Source organism: Schistocerca gregaria, chromosome 3, assembly GCF_023897955.1.
Source record: "Schistocerca gregaria isolate iqSchGreg1 chromosome 3, iqSchGreg1.2, whole genome shotgun sequence".
Lineage (NCBI taxonomy): Eukaryota > Metazoa > Arthropoda > Insecta > Orthoptera > Acrididae > Schistocerca > Schistocerca gregaria.
The window spans coordinates 26,675,953-26,682,949 of record NC_064922.1 but is presented as its reverse complement, the minus strand read 5'-3'; the positions used below and the strand labels follow the sequence as shown (position 1 = coordinate 26,682,949).

The 6,997-nt window shown below is 48.1% G+C and overlaps 3 non-coding genes across 3 annotated transcripts; all 3 read right to left on the bottom strand.

Moving 5' to 3' along the window:
• Nucleotides 1-3,075: 3,075 nt before the first annotated feature.
• On the bottom strand, nucleotides 3,076-3,148 carry Trnar-ucg (transfer RNA arginine (anticodon UCG)). The gene has a single exon. It is a non-coding gene; the product is annotated as a tRNA-Arg (tRNA).
• A 510-nt stretch (nucleotides 3,149-3,658) lies between these two features.
• Trnat-agu (transfer RNA threonine (anticodon AGU)) lies at nucleotides 3,659-3,730 on the bottom strand. Its single transcript has one exon. It is a non-coding gene; the product is annotated as a tRNA-Thr (tRNA).
• Nucleotides 3,731-4,594: 864 nt separating this feature from the next.
• Nucleotides 4,595-4,667, bottom strand: Trnar-ucg (transfer RNA arginine (anticodon UCG)). The gene has a single exon. It is a non-coding gene; the product is annotated as a tRNA-Arg (tRNA).
• Nucleotides 4,668-6,997: the final 2,330 nt, after the last annotated feature.

The following is a 6,997-nucleotide window of genomic DNA, read 5'->3' as shown; positions in this document are numbered from 1 at the left end:
GATCTGCGCTAGATGGGGCAGTCGTGACGCTATGTGAACGTTGGTGTATGCCACACGTTGGATCATGTCAAAGGCTGTCAGTGAGTTGTTGCGTATCGTCAGACGTACATTCTGCAGAAGCCGCCGAGAACTCGCCGCCGCCGACCGCCGTAGTGAACGGGTAAATGTAATCCACAGACATCTCAGCGATTCCACCGTCTGAAACGGTCTCGATACGTCTTCCAGACGCCGTCCAATGTGCATAATTTTGGATTTCGTCATGTTAACGACACTGCCTGCCGCCGTCCCGTAAGAGTCTAGATGTTCAACAGCGTGACGCACTTCATGTCCTGATCTGACAAGGAGGATCATGTCGTCCGCATATGCGCGGCAAACGAAAGAGTTCTCATTAAGCACTATCCCAGTAAGTGAGCGCCTCATAACACACATCAGCGGCTCAAGTGCTACCGCAAACAGCATCATGGAGAGTGGGCACCCTTGTCGGACTGAGCTGTTAATGGGAATCGAGCCCGCTTCCCGGCCGTTTACAATCACCTTCGATGCAGCCCCTCGTAGTAGCCTCATAACGATGGAGATGAAAACAAGTGGAATCGCCATTCGGCTCATGACTGACGCCAAGAAGTCATGGTTTATCCTATCGAACGCACGATCGAAGTCCACAGATATCATCGCTGCTCGCATTTTACACGTTTCCGCAAGGGCGATAACGTCACGGTATTCACTTAACGCCGAGGAGATGTTGCTTCGCACCCCTAGGCAAGCCTGATCAGGGGATATTGTCCTGGATATCGCCAGCTTGAGACGAGACGCTAGTAGTCTTGCAAAGATTTTATAATCGGTGTTTAGCATAGTGAGAGGCCGATATTGATTAACATTAAACTCCCCGCCATCTTCGGGATGGGAAGAAGAAAGCCCGTTACAAAATCCGACGGTAGGCGCATGTCCGGACGCATCGCCTCATTGTACATCGACACCAACTGTGGCATCATCATGTCCTCGAATTCTCGATAAAACTCTAGCGTAATCCCATCTGGCCCTGGTGATTTATGGGCCGCTCCTTTTTTGGGTGCCACCTTTATATCGTCTTCTGTGAGTGGCTCCATAAGCGCTGCCTTATCCGTCTCTGTCAGTGTCGTTTGCAGATGTTGCAGTATCTCTTCCCCCACGAGACGGTCCGTCGGTGTACCGGCATAGAGGTGGCGGAAATGCTCTAAAAATTCATTTGCAATGTCCTGTTGTGTTGTCAGTTGACGGCCATCTAAACCGTGGAGCACTGTTACCAATGCCCGACGGTAACGTTTATGTTCCCGCGACACATGGTGCATCGAGGTACGTTCCCCAGTGATGGTGTCGAGACATCGTGCCCGTATTGGGATGCCACCCAGTCGTCGTCGCGTGATCGATAGGATTTGTGCCTTGACACGATGAACTTCCGCTTGATGTTCTGGAGACGGCGCCTGGAAGGACAGCTCACGAAGCATGGTGTAATAATAATCAAGAGTGTCTCTTTGCCATCTCGTCTTATCCCGACCATACTGTATGAGCGCTCTTCTTATTGCCGGCTTAGTACACTCGAGCCACCATTGAAGCACGGAGGTATATGTTGGTAGACGGCGTTGACATGTGGCCCATACCTCCTCGACTCTCTGACGACATTCGGTGTCTGCCAAAAGTGACGAATTGAGCTACCATGTCCCGCGGCTTCTCCACACACTTTGCCTAGGGAGTGCTATGGTACAAATGTAAGCCAGATGATCAGTAAATGCCGCAGGCCATCGTTCCGCGTCGATCACCTTATCCTGTAGGCCAAACGAAACATATATTCGATCGAGTCTGCTCGCTGAGTGACTGGTATAAAAAGTATATCCCTCACAGTTCCTATGAATCATGTCCCAGGTGTCGCTTAACTCCAGATCCCGGCATAGCACATGCAATTCACGAGAGGTATTGTAATGTGGAGCCTGGTCTTCTTGGGCTAAAACACAATTGAAGTCACCACCTATAATGAAATGATCGAATCTGCCGGTAAATAAAGGCACAATCTCTTCCGAATAATATCTCGCACGCGTCCGTCTGTTGTCGGTGCCGGAAGGGGCATAAACATTGAGAATACGAATTCCATTAACAGTTATCGCCAGTCCTCGTGCCGAAGGTAGATAAGCCAGGTCGCGAACAGGAATCCCGTCCCGGACCAATCCACTGAGCTAAAGATGCGCGGCCTAGCGGCACTTTGGCATACTTCGTCCGTACGGTCGTCTGAATCATCAGACTTCAGCTGACAACACTTCATATTTTCAACTAATATTTGCAGCTATGGCGACCCATTACTGCTTGGCTACACATCTGACACGTAGCCGATGTTCTCTTCAAACAAAACCACCTTCACTTCAGAACATGACTTTCACATGTCTACAAAATCACCTTCACCTTCAAATACAGTTTTCTTGCGACTGATGGTGACGTAGGCAAATTTTAAAGTTGCTATTTCCATTACATCACGTTAATCAGAAAAACGGTAATTTACATCTGCAGCGGAAAAAAATTCCGTTCCGCCCAGAGTAGGGCTCGAACCCACGACCCTGTGATTAGGAGTCTCATGCTCCACCGACTGAACTAGCCATGCTGCCTCGTTGGATAATTGCTGGGTAGCAGATCACACAGTACTCGTTTGGGTTGGTTGGTCCCATACAGAATCTCTCCATCCTGCCTAATGTTTTCCTAACGTCACACTCGTCACGTACTTCACTTTTATTTCATAATCATTTCTGAGAGGTAAAGGAATTGCATGACAATCTGCAGAGCTAGCGGCGTCAAGATTAACACACATACTTGATGTGACTCAAAAGCCGAACGAGTTACTTTCTGACGTTGTTTTAGATGTGCAAGTGCCAGTCAAAACTCGCGATGAGGGCACTCTGCCGACCATTTCGCTAGTTAACACCGGTCTTGTTGTGTGTCTTTCAAACTCAAGACCATCTCCAAGCACAAAATGGTCAACAGCAACATTCAGACGGTTTCGTACTGCTCAATTGCTACATCAAAACGGTATGTTTCTTTTTCAGAATTGGAAAAACACGACCGTGACAGGATTCGAACCTGCAATCTTCGGATCCGAAGTCCGACGCCTTATCCATTAAGCCACACGGTCACTGACGACCAAGTATAACTTATATACGACTCATCTGGAAACGCTCACACCCCCTGAGGAATTGTGTTTTCCTTCCACACAGCCGCTGCCCCTTACTCTTTCCCACCCATTCGTTACATTCAACCTCTTACGAGACCGACCAAATATAGACTGGCAAACAAGACCACACACTTAGTCCATTCGGAATCGAAGGCAGGGTGTCCCTCGCCGCATTTGCTACGATGGAAATTTGCTACTTCTGCAGAAGCGGAGGCGGCGACGACGACGACGACGACGACGACGACGACCGCGAGAGGCTCTGAGATTTGTGAGAAATACATCTATAAAATGTAATTCAGACTGCCTCGTCCCACCTTATGCCGTACCGCTTTGGCAAATGCTTTATCAGCGCCATTCGCCTTAATCACATCTTAGAGTAATTCTTAATAAAACGCCTGTCGTTAATTGTTCGTCATCACAGATACTGTTTGCTATACGGCCACGAAGCGCAACTGATTTCCAAAATTCGTCTTCCTCCTGTGAGGATGGAACTCACGACCCCTGGTTTACTAGACCAATGCTCTACCACTGAGCTAAAGAGGCGCGGCCTAGCGGTTCTTTTGCGTACTTCGTCCGTACGGTCGTCTGAATCATCAGACTTCAGCTGACAACACTTCATATTTTCAACTAATATTTGCGGCTATGGCGACCCATTACTGCTTGGCTACAAATCTGACACGTAGCCGACGTTCTCTCCAATCAAAACCACTTGCACTTCAGAACATAACTTTCACACATGTCTACAAAATCACCTTCACCTTCAAATACAGTTTTCTTGCGACTGATGGAGACGTAGGCAAATTTTAAAGTTGCTATTTCCATTACATCACGTTAATCAGAAAAACGGTAATTTACATCTGCAGCGGAAAAATATTCCGTTCCGCCCAGTGTAGGTCTCGAACCCACGACACTGTGATTAAGAGTCTCATTCTCTACCGACTGAGCTAGACGTGCTGCCTCGTTGGGTACCTCCTGGGTAGCAGATCACACAGTACTCGTTTGGGTTGGTTGGTCCCATACAGAATCTCTCCATGCTGCCTAATGTTTTCCTAACGTCACACTCGTCACGTACTTCACTTTTATTTCATAATCATTTCTGAGAGGTAAAGGAATTGCATGACAATCTGCAGAGCTAGCGGCGTCAAAATTAACACACATACTTGATGTGACTCAAAAGCCGAACGAGTTACTTTCCGACGTTGTTTTTTGATGTGCAAGTGCCAGTCAAAACTCGCGGTGAGGGCACTCTGCCGACCATTTCGCTAGTTAACACCTGTCTTGTTGTGTGTGTTTCAAACTCAAGACCATCTCCAAGCACAAAATGGTCAACAGCAACATTCTGACGGTTTCGTACTGCTCAATTGCTACATTATAACGGTATGTTTCATTTTCAGAACTGGAAAAACACGACCGTGACAGGATTCGAACCTGCAATCTTCGGATCCGAAGTCCGACGCCTTATCCATTAGGCCACACGGTCACTGACGACCAAGTATAACTTATATACGACTCATCTGGAAACGCTCACACCCCGTGAGGAATTGTGTTTTCGTTCCACACAGCCACTGCCCCTTACTCTTTCCCACCCATTCGTTACATTCAATCTCTTACGAGAACGACCAAATATAGACTGGCAAACAAGACCACATACCTTGTCCATTCGGAATCAAAGGCAGGGTGTCCCTCGCCGCATTTGCTACGATGGAAATTTGCTACTTCTGCAGAAGCGGCGGCGGCGACGACGACGACGACGACGACGACCGCGAGAGGCTCAGAGATTTGTGAGAAATACATCTATAAAATGTAATTCAGACTGCCTCATCCCACCTTATGCCGTACCGCTTTGGCAAATGCTTTATCTGCGCCATTCGCTTTAATCACATCTGAGAGTAAATCTTAATAAAACGCCTGTCGCTAATTGTTTGTCATCACAGATACTGTTTGCTGTACGGCCACGACGCGCAACTGATTTTCAAAATTCGTCTTCCTCCTATGAGGATGGAACTCACGACCCCTGGTATACTAGACCAGTGCTTTACCACTTTTTTTTTTTACTTTCATTTTCGTGTGCCATTGTTTCAAATTTAGGGGTGACAGTCAGATTCAGGCTGTGGAAACAAATCGGGCAGGGTCGAAACCCGAGGCCTGGCCACGGTGATTCCACCGTCCTGTTTCCGAATGGCACCTGTACAACGGCGTCGTACTTTCCCCTACTGTCTCGGTTCTTGGTCTTACTTTTGTTTTTCTCGTTCGCCCTAAAGGTCCACGTAAACTTCAGTCCAGGTGTAGAGAATAATTTTACATAAAGGCGGCAAAACCAGCTGCAGTATAAAAGAAATCGGCTCACACAGGCGACCTTAGCCAACACCCTCCCTTTCAAATGTCAGGCTAAGCATATTTGCAAAATCTTTACGGAGTCCTGGCAAGCGCAATCGGTTCCAGTAAGCAGTAAGGATGTACTGCCGAAACGTTAGGTGTTCATCCTCTTCATGACAACTATTGACAAAATGTACGAATTGTCCAAGCAACCACATAACGGTGTTGAGCTTTGTTCGCGGATGAAAGGAAGAATCGGGCCGTACGATGATGTCAATGTTATAAGCGGTTTCGGCAGTCCTAGTGACAAAAGCCAGTTGTTTCCTGAGCCAAAGCCAATTAGCAAGGTGCCCACTGCAGGGGAATCGATGCTCAAGTGTGTCCAGGAGACCACACCGAGTGCAGTTGTCCGTGTCATAAAGACCTATACGGTGCAGTCGTACGTTGGTGGGGACCAAACCATTAACTACCCTACACCACGTGGACGCCACAGCCATTGAGTTGATCGGCAGACTAACATTCTTCCAGATGTTCCTCCAGGACACTGATGGAGACGCCAGTTCGATTGGATTGGGACCAGCCAGCCCCTCACAACGGGCAATCAAGCTCTTGGTCGTTGGCACCGGTCATCGCAAGAAGACGTCACCGAGGTAACTAACCGCAATATAAAATTCCCGGACGTGTTTCAACTTAAAATTGAGGCGACCGACGTCGACAGGTGGAGCAAGGCTCTTCGGACGCAGAACAGTAAAAAGTCTGGATGTAATTGAAGTCACTTCTTGCGTAACAATGAGAGTCGTACGGCGGACGTACAAGGCAGGTGCCTTGCGAGTAATGTCAGTGAGGCCCAAGCCTCCGGAGATACGCGGTTTCGTCATAACCTCGTAACGCAACTTGAATAGATGACCCTTCCATATAAACCTGCTAGACAATTGGCGCAACCTTTTCGCCACCATAATGGGAAGTGGTAACTGCTGAGCAACATAATAGGCTTTACATAACACGTACTTGTCTAAAATTCTGACTTTTTGCAAAATGGTAGCAGAGCGCTGCTCATGGACCATCAGAGCCCCCTGTATCTTCTCGGTGACAGATTTCCGATTAAGAGCCGCCATTTTTATAGGACACCGATCAATGCTAATCCCCAATGACGTATGGCGATCGACAAAAGTGGCCCAAGGGACATCAGCATCGCGAAACCCTCGAATATCAAGGAATTTACATTTACCCTGATTGAGACGCGCTCCAGAGACACAACAGTATGCATCAACTACCCCTTTCAACAATGTGATATCATCACGTTGACGGAGGAGAACGACGACATCGTCCGCGTACGCCTTAACAGTGAACTTCCCACCAGAGAGGGTCATACCCTGAAGCTTGGAAGCAAGAGTCCGAAGCAGCGGTTCCAGGGACAATATGAATAGAGACATAGAGAGCGGACTACCCTGAGGTACCCCTCGGCGGATAGCAATGGGCGGCGTCAGCTGCCCA